We start from the raw sequence: 14,885 nt of genomic DNA on the forward strand, positions 1-14,885 counted from the left end.
GTTTATAAGGTAAACCTTTAAATTACTGTGCTGTATTGCTCTTCTAGTGGAAAATTCTCTGTTGTGTTTTTCTGTAGCAACAGAAGCCATCGAGGTGTCATAGATATTAATTACCATTTTAACGTAGATTGTTCCCATACCTTGTGCGGTCAGCGCCTGTTTAACTCTAATGTAGCTGACGGAATCTAAAGACTAAAATATGAAATATGTTACATAATTTTTTCGAAGCGATAGTTAACACTTTATGGCTACCCTCGCACGAAGTACCTGTTACGCATTGCACTAACGACATGCAGGAGGGGCTGGAGAGGATCGACGCTTGGTGCAGGGAGTGGCAGTTAACCATCCACAAAACTAATGTAACATATTGTGTATACACTAACAGAAAAAGCCATTATTGTATTTTAACGGATGGACTTGAAGTGGAACGATCAGATAATACTTATCGCAGGACGGGGAGATGCTAGACTGAGATTCATTGGATGAATCCTCAGAAAATAAGGTCCATCAACAAAGGAGGTAGATCACAAACCTCTCATCCGACCAATACTTGAATACTGCTCGTCAATATGAGACCTGTACCACATAGGACTGATAGAGGAAATAGAGAAAATCGAAAGAAGAACGGCACGCTTCGTTACAGATTATTTAGTGACCACGAAAGCATCACAGAGCACTCCGTATTCAGGCCACAAGTGGCCCATGGGGACCATCCGACCGCCGTGTCATCCTCAAATGAGGATGCGGACAGGAGGGGCGTGTGGTCAGCACACCGCTCTCCCGATCGTTACGATGGCTTTCTTTGACCGGAGCCGCTGCTGTTCGGTCGAGCAGCCCCTCATTTGATATCACCAGGCTGAGTGTACCCAAGAAAATGGCAACAGCGCATGGCGGCCCGGATGGTCACCCATCCAAGTGCCGGCCATGCCCAACAGCGCTTAACTTCGGTGACCTGACGGGAACCGGTGTATCCACTGCGACATGGCCGTTGCGAAAGCGTCACAGAGCTGCTCGACAAACTCCATGGCAGATGCTGCAAGGGAGGCGTTCTGCATTGTGGTACGTTTTACTCTTAAAGCTTCGAGACGGTACGTTTCTAGAAGAATCCACGGATGTAGTGCTTCCTCCTACGGTATGTCGCGAATAGAACGTGAAGATAATATTAGAGAGATTCTAGGTATCATGAAGGCTTAAGGGCAACTATTCTTCTCGCAAACTATTCGTGACTGGAACAGGAAAGGGCAGATGTGACAATGGGGTGCCCATCGCCAGACACCGCAAGATGGCTTGCAGAGTATAAACGCAGCAAACGATACACAGTATGTCCTACGACCCCGAGTTCACGACGCCTCGTTGTGCGGTATGTAGTATATCAATCCGGAGTGTCGGTTTGTCGAATGGTTAATCGTTACCGAAACTTTCCCGTCCGCAGTTAGAAAGGTAAGCCCCCCAGCACGAGTGGCGCCGCTGGCTCCGCCTGTAAACTGGACCCCCCCTCCGCCCCCCACCATAGCAGCTGGCTGCTCGTGTTTCTGCGCTCCGCAGGGTTTCAGCCTTGCCAAGGCTGCACAGAGCTTCCTCTCCTCGCGTTACAACCGCTCTGCCTCTTGAGCGCCGTAGTCTCTTGCGAACCAGTGGTTTCCTAACCTTTCTCATACAGTACACTAAACAAAGTTTTACACCTCAAAACAATGAGACAAACTATTCATAATGGTTGCTGTTCAGACAACTGAAACTCTCGCGTTTGCTACACCTTTCACTAACCCAAAAAAATGAGTCAGTAAGGTATTTGGTTGTGCTTATCAATAACATTCTCTTTATATTTTTGTTTCATGCCTCCCATCGTGCACTGCAAGCTGCGCACCAACTTGATCCAGTTCTTCACTACTGTTTTTAGAACCACCATAGTGGCAATTCCTTTCACACCGGAAAACTGGAACTAATGGAATGGGTTAGATTTCCTCCAATAATAATAGATACTAACGACAGACCGTTCACTCTCGTATGAAGATATGTTCATGTGTGCTGTCATTGCAAAGCCCACAAAATTGTACTTTGGCTGGAATTTCACTACCTAAAAAGTCACTAAGAAATAGTTTTTATTACAATTTATTACTGATGGAAAGTCACATTACCACCGACGGATGTCGAAACCAATAAATGTAAGAGTAAATCTGGCCTTGTGGGTTGCTCGTAAAGTAAATAAACTTTCTAAACGAAGATTTTAATTTATATGAAACCGATCGTTAGAAAAAAATTCGTGTTAACAGTTTTGGCTCATGAGAGTGAAACATCTACATCTACATCTACATTTATACTCCGCAAGCCACCTAACGGTGTGTGGCGGAGGGCACTTTACGTGCCACTGTCATTAACTCCCTTTCCTGTTCCAGTCGCGTATGGTTCGCGGGAAGAACGACTGTCTGAAAGCCTCTGTGCGCGCTCTAATCTCTCTAATTTTACATCCGTGATCTCCTCGGGAGGTATAAGTAGGGGGAAGCAATATATTCGATACCTCATCCAGAAACGCACCCTCTCGAAACCTGGCGAGCAAGCTACACCGCGATGCAGAGCGCCTCTCTTGCAGAGTCTGCCACTTGAGTTTGTTAAACATCTCCGTAACGCTATCACGGTTACCAAATAACCCTGTGACGAAACGCGCCGCTCTTCTTTGGATCTTCTCTATCTCCTCCGTCAACCCGATCTGGTACGGATCCCACACTGATGAGTAATACTCAAGTATAGGTCGAACGAGTGTTTTGTAAGCCACCTCCTTTGTTGATGGACTACATTTTCTAAGGACTCTCCCAATGAATCTCAACCTGGTACCCGCCTTACCAACAATTAATTTTATATGATCATTCCACTTCAAATCGTTCCGCACGCATACTCCCAGATATTTTACAGAAGTAACTGCTACCAGTGTTTGTTCCGCTATCATATAATCATACAATAAACATGACATATGGGCACGGAGACTGTTTAAAATTTGAAGGCTGTTCATCAACTAATAGAGAGATGGTTGTTGCAAATCATTCGGAGACACGAGAAAGCCAGTAGTGGCTTATGGAACAAATTAGAGTGGGAGAAATAATTGTGGCAGTGATGAAAAAGAAGTGTAGTGTTCCAGACAGTATCCGGGAAGACGAATGGTAGATGGCCAAAGGAAGTTTTCTTCTAGATTCCAAGAAATGATTTAAGGCTGAAAACACAAGCTTGTGAAAGATAGGCAGCTGAACGATACGCACGAGCAACACTGATTCGTATCACTTAGGAACACAAAGCATGCAAATGCGAGGGGCTCGTTCAATCCAGTGTAGTCCAATACATTTTTTTTTCTCGGCCAGTTATAGTTGAAAAAAATTAGGAATTTGTTTCGGGGCATCGTGGAACGAACCGTCAAAATGGCCTCTGAAACGGATGTCCGTTCCAAGCACGGAGCTTTCATTGTGTTTATTTCGGAGGAAAACCAGAGCATCGCAGATATTCATACGCGCTTGCTGAACGTTTACCAAGACATGGCAGAGAACTAAAGCACGGTGAGTCGCCTGTCATCTTTGCAAGTCTCCTGCAGTGTTAGAACGTGCAGACACTCTCATTCGAGGTGACCGGCGGATAACAAAAACCTCGCTGCGCAATTGGATGTCTCTTTTGATAGCGCTGACACTAGTTGAGGTACTCAAAGGTTTGTATGTCTAATAAATTCAAAAAATGGTTCAAATGGCTCTGAGCACTATGGGACTTAACATCTGTGGTCATCAGTCCCCTAGAACTTAGAACTACTTAAACCTAGCTAACCTAAGGACATCACACACATCCATGCCCGAGGCAGGATTCGAACCTGCGACCGTAGCGGTCACGGGGTTCCAGACTGAAGCGCCTAGAACCGCACGGCCACACCGACCGGCTCTAAAAAATTCCTCGTAGCCTAACAGAAGACCTTAAAGAACAACAAAGAACCTTCTGCACGGAGTTGCTTGTGCGTTACGAGCCTGACGTGATAATCTTTCGTCGAACATCGTCACATGAGCGGAATCATGGGTCATCACTTCGAAGCGGAAACAAAACGACAATCCATAGAATGAGGCCCCAACAACTAATGTCCGAAGGAAAAGTTCAAAGCCGCACCATCAGCCAGCAAAGTCATGGTGACGGTCTTCTGGACTCTGAAGGTGTTACTATTTCTGATGTCTTCCCTCACGGTGCTGCAATCAATTAGAAACTTTATTGTGCTAGCCTCAGGAATCTGAAAAACGACTTCAGCACGTTCGTCGCCAAAAAGATGAAAACCACTTCTCGTTCTCCATGACAGTGGAAGACCTCACTGAAGTTAAGCACCTGAGAGGAATTCACAAAACATCTTTGGTCTGTTGTTTCTCAGCCGCCCTCCAGCCCGGGAACTCGTTCCCTACGACTTCCATCTGTCTGGCGCAATGAAGGACCCACTGTGTGGGAAGCAGTACGTGGATGGTAGAGAGATTCTGGATGCAGCGAGGCGTCGGCTCCCACGTCGAACAGTAGAGTGGTACCACGTGCGCGTACAGGAATCACCAGTAAGGTGGCGCAAGATCATCGGACTGAATAGAGGTTAAGTAGAAAAATAGTGGTTTGTAGCCAAAAGTGTGGCGAACAATATGGTGCACTCGTATTCTAAATAAAACTAACCTGCGTTTAGAAAAAAAAAAATGTGTTGCGTTGCCACCTGAACGCACGTTGCGTCTGTAGGATGCTTTCGTCTCGTAGTGGAAGTCAAATAGCTGATGATGATGATGATGATGATGATGATGTGTTATCCATCGCTGGCCATTAAAACTGCTACACCACGAAGATGACTTGCTACAGACGTGAAATTTAACCGACAGGAAGAAGATGCTGTGATATGCAAATGATTAGCTCTTCAGAGCATTCACACAAGGTTACCGCCGGTGGCGACACCTGCAATGTGCTGACATGAGGAACGTTTCCAACCAATTTCTCACACACAAACAGCAGTTGACCGGCGTTGCCTGGTGAAACGTTACTCTCATGCCTCGTGTAAGGAGGAGAAATGCGTACCATCACGTTTCCGACTTTGATAAAGGTCGGATTGTAGCCTTTCGCGATTGCGCTTTATCGTATCGCGATTTTGCTGCTCGCGTTGGTCGAGATCCAATGACTGTTAGCAGAATATGGAATTGGTGTGTTTAGGAGGGTAATACGGAACGCTGTGCTGAATCCCAACGGCCTCGTATCACTAGCAGTCGAGATGACACGCATCTTATCCGCATGGCTGTAACGGATCGTGCAGCCACGTCTCGATCCTTGAGTCAACAGATGGGGACGTTTGCAAGACAACAACCATCTGCACGAACAGTTCGACGACGTTTGCAGCAGCATGGACTATCAGCTGGGAGACCATGACTGCGGTTACCCTTGACGCTGCACCACAGACAGGAGTGCCTGCGATGGTGTACTCAACGACGAACTTGGGTGCACGAATGGCAAAACGTAATTTTTTCGGATGATTGCAGGTTCTGTTTACAGCATCATGATGGTCGCATCCGAATTTGGCGACATCGCGGTGAACGCACATTGGAAGCATGTATTCGTCATCGCCATACTGGCGTATCACCCGGCGTGATGGTATGGGATGCCATCGGTTACACGTCTCGGTCACCTCTTGTTTGCAATGACGGCACTTTGAACAGTGGACGTCACATTTCAGATGTGTTACGACCCGTGGCTCTTCTCTTCAGCCGGCCCGGGGTGGCCGAGCGGTTCTAGGCGCTACAGCTTGGAACCTCGCGACCGCTACGGTCACAGGTTCGAATCCTGCCTCGGGCATGGATGTGTGTGATGTCCTTAGGTTAGTTAGGTTTAAGTAGTTCTAAGTTCTGTGGGACTGATGACCTCAGAGCCATTTTTTTCTACCCTTCATTCTATCCCTGCGAAACCCTACATTTCAGTAGCATAATGCACGATAGCATGTTTCAGCTCCTGTACGGGCCTTTCTGGACACAGAAAATGTTCGATTCCTGCCCGGGAAGCTTATTCTCGACATATCTCACCAACTGAGAACGTCTGGTTAATGGTGGCCGAGCAACTGGCTCGTCACAATACACCTGTCACTACTCTTGATGAACTGTGGTATCGTGTTCAAGCTGCATGGACGGCTGTACCTGTACACGCCATCCAAGCACTGTTTGACTCAATGCCCAGGCGTATCAAGGCCGTTGTTACAGCCACAGGTGGTTGTTCTGTGTACTGATTTCTCAGAATCTATGCACCCAAATTGCGTGAAAGGTAATCACATGTCAGTTCTAGTATAATATATTTGTCTCGTGAATACCCGTTTATCATCTGCATTTCTTCTTGGTGTAGCAATTTTAATGGCCAGTAGTGTAATTGTAATCTCATTTGCGTCGAACGAAGGGGTGAAATGTGGGTGAGAGGCGGTGTGATGACGTCCCCATCGTGTGCCACGTTCACGGTAGCGTTGTCCAGAATTGTGTCCGAATTTTGCACCAATCTGACGCCATTAACCCACCACAAACTTCTGGGCTCTGGCCTTCTTTTCGCACGGCTTAACGCCCTGCTGTTTGAAGCGCCGCCAAGCCCGAGGGTGAAGTCGCAGGGCGCTACGCTTTTGAAACATTACAGAGGTAGGCTATAGTCACTTTAGATTCAAATTTCACACTTCTGCGACGCAAAGGGATACATTTACGGGTTTTGCGCAAAAGTTCCCTATAATTTTGTTGCACAAGGTATTTCATGCATCTTGACATAAGCAACCCAACTGACATCATCTGCGGTGGGTGCGGAAGATGTAACTTCAGTTGCCTAAATTAAGGTGCACGAAATAATTGCCGGGCCTGTTCTACTTTGCTCAGCATGCACAGTCTCTCCGGTGGACTTACTTACGTCGGCCTTGCAACATTTAGCTACTTCCTAGCTACTGATTTGGCCTCGCCACCATCGACGTTTGACTTTCACACAGACATCTTTATTAGGTTAATGCAGTGCTCTGTCCGTTCTGAGTTCGACTGCACGTTGTGCTTTCCGTGAGCAAAATCGACTGCTTGTGTGTGCACCGACAGAGGGGTTCGGAGACGGGATACGTCATACTCTGCTATTTAATTGTGGTTAATAGGTGTGCAGCCAGTCTATTGTTTTCAGACTGGCTGGGCGAGATTAAGATACGTGAACACAAAATAAGCAGTCTTGCATATGCGGATGACTTAGTTGTGATGGCAGATTCGATTGAAAGTTTGCAAAGTAATATTTCAGAGCTAGATCAGAAATTTAAGGACTATGCTATGAAGATTAGCATCTCCAAAACGAAAGTAATGTCAGTGGGAAAGAAATATAAACGGATTGAGTGCCAAATAGGAGGAACAAAGTTAGAACAGGTGGACGGTTTCAAGTACTTAGGATGCATATTCTCACAGGATGGCAGCATAGTGAAAGAACTGGAAGCGACGTGTAGGAAAGCTAATGCAGTGAGCGCTCAGCTACGATCTACTCTCTTCTGCAAGAAGGAAGTCAGTACCAAGACTAAGTTATCTGTGCACCGTTCAATCTTTCGACCAAATTTGTTGTATGGGAGCGAAAGCTGGGTGGATTCAGGTTACCTTATCAACAAGGTTGAGGTTATGGATATGAAAGTATCTAGGATGATTGCAGGTACTAGTAGATGGGAACAATGGCAGGAGGGTGTCCACAATGAGGAAATCAAAGAAAAACTGGGAATGAACTCTATAGATGTAGGAGTCAGGGCGAACAGGCTTAGATGGTGGGGTCATGTTACACGCATGGGAGAAGCAAGGTTACCCAAGAGACTCATGGATTCAGCAGTAGAGGGTAGGATGAGTCGGGGCAGACCGAGGAGAAGGTACCTGGATTCGGTTAAGAATGATTTTGAAGTAATAGGTTTAACATCAGAAGAGGCACCAATGTTAGCACTGAATAGGGGATCATGGAGGAACTGTATAAGGGGGGCTATGCTCCAGACTGAACGCTGAAAGGCATAATCAGTCTTAAATGATGATGATGATGATGATGATGATAATAGGTGTGCAGTGAAAGCTGTGTTGTCAGAAAAGCAGACTTGTAACAGTAACCTCACATTTTTTCGAGTTGTAAAGTGAAACATCATGACTGTTCACGTATTTTGGTGTCAAACAATCTTCCCCTCATGTTGATAACTGAGGTAAATCCTGAGAGGAAATGAGGAGAAGGCGCCCTTTCAGCCCAAACCAGATACAAAACATCGGGCGCCTGAGCTTACAGTTTACAGTAATCGCTGAACGCGTATAGTCAGAACGCTGCAACGCTCACCCGCAGTGTTTCGAACGAAATCGAAACACGCTGGGACGTGCGGTCCCGCAGTCTACGGTGGGGGATTGGATCCAGCCGGAAACAGGAGTGGCATTTGTAATTCAACCGGCCAGTGAAAATTCCATCGACGCGCTCCAATCAGAAGCCCGGCAGAAAGCCGCTGCCACGTTTGTCCCACGTTAATTACAATCGACCGCCCGCTGCGCTGCGGACTGCGCCCTGAAAGCCGCTCCGCTTCGTCCCGGGTGATCGCCGCTAAACGGCCGGGGTTGGGACGTTGGGAGCCTCTCCAGCTGTCCACTGTGCACCAGGGCTGCGCCCCGAATGAACGCTGCATTCAGGAATGTGCGTTCCCTCACGAAATGGAATGTTCTGGCTGACGGTAGCGAGTTAGGCAGTGAGCTATTGACATTCCGATTGTTTTATCCCTAAAGGTCGTCATTGATTTTACATTCAATTCATAGCTTGCACATCCGCAACGGGTACCTCCACGCTTATTTTCTGCAAGTCCTTTCGAACGTCCCTGAAAGTGTCCATAAACCCTGAGAGGTGGCATGAGCCCCCTCTCATATTTCTATCTTACGATTCTCCTCTCTAATTGCATGCGGTGGAAAGTTGCTATTCCTTCACACGCGGACTTCCCACACAGCGTGTCTCGTCACCTGGGTGGTCCAGTGACAGGCGGGCTCTTTTGACTTTGAAAGGGTAAGCTGACAGGTGTGAGGGAGTCGAGTGAATGCTTTCCAGACGCCGACATTGTCAAGAGGCACGCCCGCAGGGCCTGAAGTAGCGGCTGGGCTAGAGGTTTCGTTACTTCGCAGAAACTTAGCGAAAACACTTTCTGGCTGGCTACCAGCGAGGCGTGGGAATGACTTGTGTACCCAGGCAGCTGTCGTGGGAAAATTCCCGCGCTTTCTGCAAAATAGTAACTGTGATTGGCTTGCTCAGGGCATAGCTCCGTGACGTAGCAAGATCGGCGCAGAAATTGGCGCCAAGAATCTCCATTGGTGGAATGGTAGCGTTCCGGCAATGGAGTGGAATTTTCCGCCGGTTTTCGAGTTGCTGATTGGAACGTTTAACCACGGCCACTGTCGTGGGGGCGGGAATGTTCTGTGTTCGGTTTTGTACGGGTGCTCTTGTGGGTAGTCGGCTCTCGCCTTTCGGTCGAGGACGTCGAAGCAACCAGCCATCGGCTCCGGTACGCCAGATCGTTTTCTGGCAGTTAAGAAGACAGTTTGGTAAGGTATGTCCGCAGCACCGGCAGACAGGGATTTTCCTAGGTGATAATCAGAGCTCAGCAGAGCGCGCCTGTTCGTCTTTTTCTAACTTTGTTCTGTCTTGGGTAGCAGGAATTAATGTTGGGTTGGCTATGTGTTTTCTCTAAGATTTGAGCTGCAAGGAATTGGCTGCACATACCACTTCATCATAATCCTCACAATCTAGTTTAGGGACAACTTCACATTCACAGCGTTTGTTTGAGTCTCCAATTTGAGCCAATTTGATGTATTATAAATGTTTCATGTGTTTTTGTTTATTATTTTGTGTTTAGTCTTAATAAATCATATTGTTATTTTGGACAGAACTTTCATTCTGTTAATCGGTAGAACAACCCCATCATTCCTCACTATGTTAATGAAACCTTCGTTTATTTAACTTATTTATCAAATTAAATTATTGCAGCTGCCAAACTCTCTTCTACTCCACTGGCAGGGTTGATTAGAGTCAGTTCGCTTATTTTTTATTCCTTGTGCAACAGCAAAAGTAGGAGTTAGAATAGGGGGGGCTTAGAGCGTCATGTACATATGTAGATTCTAGAAGAATTGAGTGTTAAATACACTGCTAGCCCCGGCACCTCGCAACCCAACAGAAAAATTGACGTTGTTGAGACATATTGAGACTCACCTTTATCTGCTACACTGCTCAGCGAGAACATTATCACCTACTATCTACATAAACCCGCCCAGGCGATAAGAGCGTCACCTAGCGAGGCATGACTTCTGGTCAGATGCACGAATGGTGCTTATAGTATCACTGACCGTGCTGTGTGTGAGTTGAACTGGGAAGGCGTGACCAATCTGAGTTTGACCGAGGGCAGATTGTGATGGCCCAGAGACTCGGCACGGGAATTTCGGCAACTGCACGACTTGTCGAGTTTTCGAGGAGTGCTGTAGTGAGTGTCTTCAGCACGTGGCGCAATGAGGGTGAGACCACCTCCAGACGTTGTGGGGTTGGGCAGCCACCCCTCATTACAGATGCTGGACGTTGTAAGCTAGGCAGACTTCAGACAGCACACGTGACAACCTGTGGCGGAATTAACTTCAGACTTTAGTGCTGGGCAGTTTACAAGCGTGTGCACCGAACACTCCTGAAAATGGGCATCAAAAGCAAACGATTCGTGTATGTTCCAATGTTAACACCACGACATCGGAAACTACGACTGAAATTCTCACGTGACCATTGCATTTGTAAGCAAGCTCATCTAACATGGTTCTCAAACTTATACTGATGTCACGTGACTGTGTAGAAAATAAGAACCGAGTCGACCTCGTGGAAATAGTTAACGCTCGCTTTCTTGATGTCCCAACTTAAACGCATGAAAATGCTTGCCCTAACAGAACCTGTTTATGAAAATAGCACAGAATAACGTCGAATGCAATCTTCCTTGTGGACCTAACGTGGTACACAGTCCATCAGATGTTACCCTTCCTGCTTTCAACACAAAAACACAAAAGTTCCATCTCCTATGTAGAGGCTCCTATATCCCAGCACAAAGTATGTAAATGAAACAGGCATTGTGATTGGCTCTTATTGAATTTACCCGCCACGCTACAGCTGCCGCCGGTATTGAAGCACTTTCGGCTATATTTGACAGACGAGACTTCCAGATGTTATTTTACACAAATCGCTAAATTGCTTTGACAGTTAAGCCCGCAAAGTTGTCTACAGATCATCAAGTACACACGAGACACAGTAGACTTTGCTACAGTGGCAGAGCATTGTATGATCGGATGAATCCCTATAACCTTCTTCGTCATGCCGACGGCAGGGCACGAATCAGCCATGTTCCAGGAGAATAGCTCGTATACACCTGTACTGCGGGACGGAGACAAGCTGTTGGTGGTTCCATTATAATCTGGCGAACATTCACGTTGGTATCCATGGGTCCAGTGGAGTACACACGAGACTCACAGGAATATTGGAAGCCTGGAAGATGTTTACCAGTGTAACTACAATGTTCTTAGTCATACATTCATGTCACGTAACTATGTAGAAACAAAACAACTGAGTCGACGTCGTGGAGATTGTATACTGTCCCACAAATAGCCAACGATCGCTTTCTTGACGTCTCAGCTTGTATACACGAAAATTCCTGCCCTGAGAGAACCTGTTTACGAAAATAAAGCATGATAACGTCGATTGCAGTGTTCCTCGCGGACCTAACGTGATACCAACTCCATCACGCGCTACCCTTCCTGTTCTCAACATACGCATATGCTTCCACCGCTATCCAGAGGCTCCTATATCCCAGCACAAAGAATGTGAATGAATCGAGTATGACGATTGCCTCTTATCGAATTTACCCTCCGAATTACTATTGTCGTCGATATCAAAGCACCATCCACCTCTTCTTTCTTTCTGCAGACTGGAGTTTCAGCGGTAAAATTATTTTGCACAGATCGCTAAAGTGCATTGACAATTAAACCCGTAAAGCTGTCTATAGATCATCAAATACATACGAGACTCCCAACTATATTGGAAGCCAGGAACGTATTTACCAGTGAAACTCCAATTAAATATCACGATTGCTGCTACAATCTGACACCTATCCATGTTTAGGTATTTTCTATTCTTGACGGCTGTGCTTCTGGAACGAATCTCAGTATCTATAGCGCACATAATTTTCCGTGTAAAAAATGTCTTGCGGTTATGTGTGCTGAATCTATACGTACCTCACAATAGGACACACAGTCATCTTCTCTAGTCAGACCACAACATAGACCACAGTAATTTTACAATGGAATATATACATATTTTACACAACTTAATAAACAATAACTTTATATGCAATATACACCCATTTTACACAAACGGTGCACTTACCTTTTATATCTGTACAGGACCCAAAAAAAAAAAAAAAATGGTATACCTGCACCCACTCTGGCTATATGTCACGATGCTCCTCTGTCCTAGGGAAGCACCGTCCGCCTTTTCTTTCTTTCAGCAAAGGTGACTTTCAGCGGAAATAAGCTATTTTACTCTGATCGCCATATTGCAGTGAAAGCTAAACATCGCAAAGTGCCATATATATTGTCAAATATGCGAAGACACTTACTCAGTTACACTGCTCTCACACTCATGACAGGACCTTGAATACAAGATCACAAGTATTTTCACATCGTTTACCATATGATTATATCATTTTCACGATACTTCTCGAAATAAAACACACAACATTAGCCTTCCGATCGCTCACGCAACATAATTCCGAAGATACAGACTTGAAATTATTTCTTTACTAACCCGAGACTTTACCTGTGTGGAGCGTGCTGAAGACCACTGATTAACTAGAAAAAAAAAAAAAACAGATGAAAATTGATATTTCCACTCGCGAATACCGATCTCGGTGATGTAACAGATTCCAGATCATACCTATAATTTACAACCCAACTAAGGCGTTTCTCATGTCTACAGAACAAGGAAACGCCTCTTTCACCTGCTAGATGCACACCCCACAATCGATCTTCTTTCAACTAGATAAAGGCGCGAAATGTGCAGAAGCAATCAACCAAAAAGTTTACATGGGAGTGAGTAAGAAAAAAAGTGTGTGAAATCTTATGGGACTTAACTGCTACGGTCATCAGTCCCTAAGCTTACACAATACTTAATCTAAATTATCCTAAGGACAAACACACACACCATGTCCGAGGGAGGACTCGAACCTGCGAAGGGACCAGCCACACAGTCCATGATTGCAAGCGAATAACAGTCATACGGAATCGCACCTCCATATTCATTCTCAAATATCAAGTTGTTCACGAAACCTATCCAACACATACCAAGTATGTGTCGTCTAGACGATGGTAAAGTTAACTCAGATACATTCCTATACTCCAACAGGCCTTTGCATTCGGACGGATGCTGCTGTTAACGGGTTACCTTGAATCATTCCCACTAAAGTCAATGCATACACGGAATCATTCTACAAAACCGGTCAAAAACAATTAAATGTTAAGATCGCGGTCTCAACTGAATAGCGTTCGCCAATGAGCGAAGAATCGGAAATGCACCCTGCTGAAAGCTGTGGCTCTGGAAATGGAAATATCTGTACCTTCCTCACGACTGGACATAGTAATTTCCTTTACACATACACATTCTTTATAAACCTGATGCTCAAATGGACAAACAACGTGGTGGTGATCGTAGGAGTGTATATTATCAGCTCAAGATGCAACACTCGTAATAAAATTACCGCATTTTGAAAGTGATTCGGCTAAGGAACTTTGTATGTAAACGGTATTTGCCACTCCCTCAAACTGATAATTTTGTAGTATTTGTAGCGCATTCTGTCTCGAGACCATATCAGAGACTCGGCGGTATATCCACTGAGTTATAGGCGATGACTGATTGATAACGAACACAAACAGTAGTAGTAGATGATGTGCCGATTGAGGTCATAAGAAAATTAGCACTAGCTTCACAGATCTCTAGTGTTACGTTATCCACTAGAAATGATGTCCATGATTTGGAATCAGGTCTCTCCATACAATCACATACCTGCGATGGATCCTATTGACAATTCCATTAATGATTACAACCACTAGTCAGTCATATATCTGGCACTCTCATATCTCGAAAAGAGTCACCTTTCTCGAACCTATCGAACCTAACTGCTACAGTAAAATTCTAACGTGTTTTTAGTCCCGTCCCGTCCCCCCCCCCCCCCTACTGATTCCATTTCAACAGCCTTCTGCATGTGATCGTTAAAATTTAAGTTGGAACTGAGCAGAAGTCAAGAAAGACATATCCACTACCTTCTGCAACCCATGTAGAACCAACCACCTGAGTTACTGCAACAGTACTGTGTTTTGATAATTCAGTGGAAATGCATGCAATGTGGTACATCTCCAAACTAGATACAGATTCTACAACCCGAAGCAGATCCGCGTCCATTCAAATCAATCAGCCCAACATGCTATCATCATTATTCTCTACCGGTTCCCCCCCCCCAACAGAGAAAAATTACGAACTTTAAAAGCTCATCCGATTAACAAGTCACCTAGGCACTGATGTTGGCGCAATGACACATAGCTGCGGTGAGGTTCAGCGCGGGCAAAGAGATTTCACATGCTCCCCGATTCCTAGCTCGGCTGCGGTCCAGTGTGGAGAAAGAGATTTCGCTATTCTTCCCCAGAATAACGCAGCGTGCAGCCATCCAAGCATTCATAGCAGTGTACTCAGCCTCTCACCGAGTTTACATCTCAGTCTGCTGCTGCTACCACCTCCTGTGTGGCAAGTGCTATTAAATGTACAGGCACTGCAGAGGCCACTTCAATGTTTGGTCACCTATA

The 14,885-nt window shown here is 45.6% G+C and overlaps 1 pseudogene; it reads right to left on the reverse strand.

Annotated features, from left to right (window-relative positions):
- Positions 1–875: 875 nt before the first annotated feature.
- Positions 876–993, reverse strand: LOC126102221 (5S ribosomal RNA; annotated as a pseudogene).
- Positions 994–14,885: the final 13,892 nt, after the last annotated feature.

Source organism: Schistocerca cancellata, chromosome 9 (assembly GCF_023864275.1).
Source record: "Schistocerca cancellata isolate TAMUIC-IGC-003103 chromosome 9, iqSchCanc2.1, whole genome shotgun sequence".
Classification (NCBI taxonomy): domain Eukaryota; kingdom Metazoa; phylum Arthropoda; class Insecta; order Orthoptera; family Acrididae; genus Schistocerca; species Schistocerca cancellata.